The following is a 400-nucleotide window of genomic DNA, read 5'->3' on the forward strand; positions in this document are numbered from 1 at the left end:
GGAGGGAGTCTTAGTGTGATCTGAATTCACTCCATCCAGATTCCCAGCACCTCCATGCATTTCCTGTTCCTGGCAGCACGTAGCTTTGTATCAGTCAATCCTTTAGCAAAAAGAAGGGGAGGATGAAACTGCTAGAGAGAGAGAGAGAGAGAGAGATGGGCAGGAGGGGCAGCTCTACCCTCCCTGCTCCCCAGGGTGGATGACAGGCCCTCAGCACCCACCTCCGCGGGAGCCTGGAGGAAATGGAGGTGCCTCCATGGCCTCAGGGTGGCGTGGGGACCCATTCCCAGTCTTGGAAATCTCACCCAACCCAGGATTCCTCTAGATCCTTTGAATTCTCGCCCCCTCGCCATACACATTAAGAAAACCGGCAAGTTTCAGGCTGTCAGGCGAGGGAAAG

This window comes from Myotis davidii, unplaced genomic scaffold (assembly GCF_000327345.1).
Source record: "Myotis davidii unplaced genomic scaffold, ASM32734v1 scaffold208, whole genome shotgun sequence".
NCBI lineage: Eukaryota > Metazoa > Chordata > Mammalia > Chiroptera > Vespertilionidae > Myotis > Myotis davidii.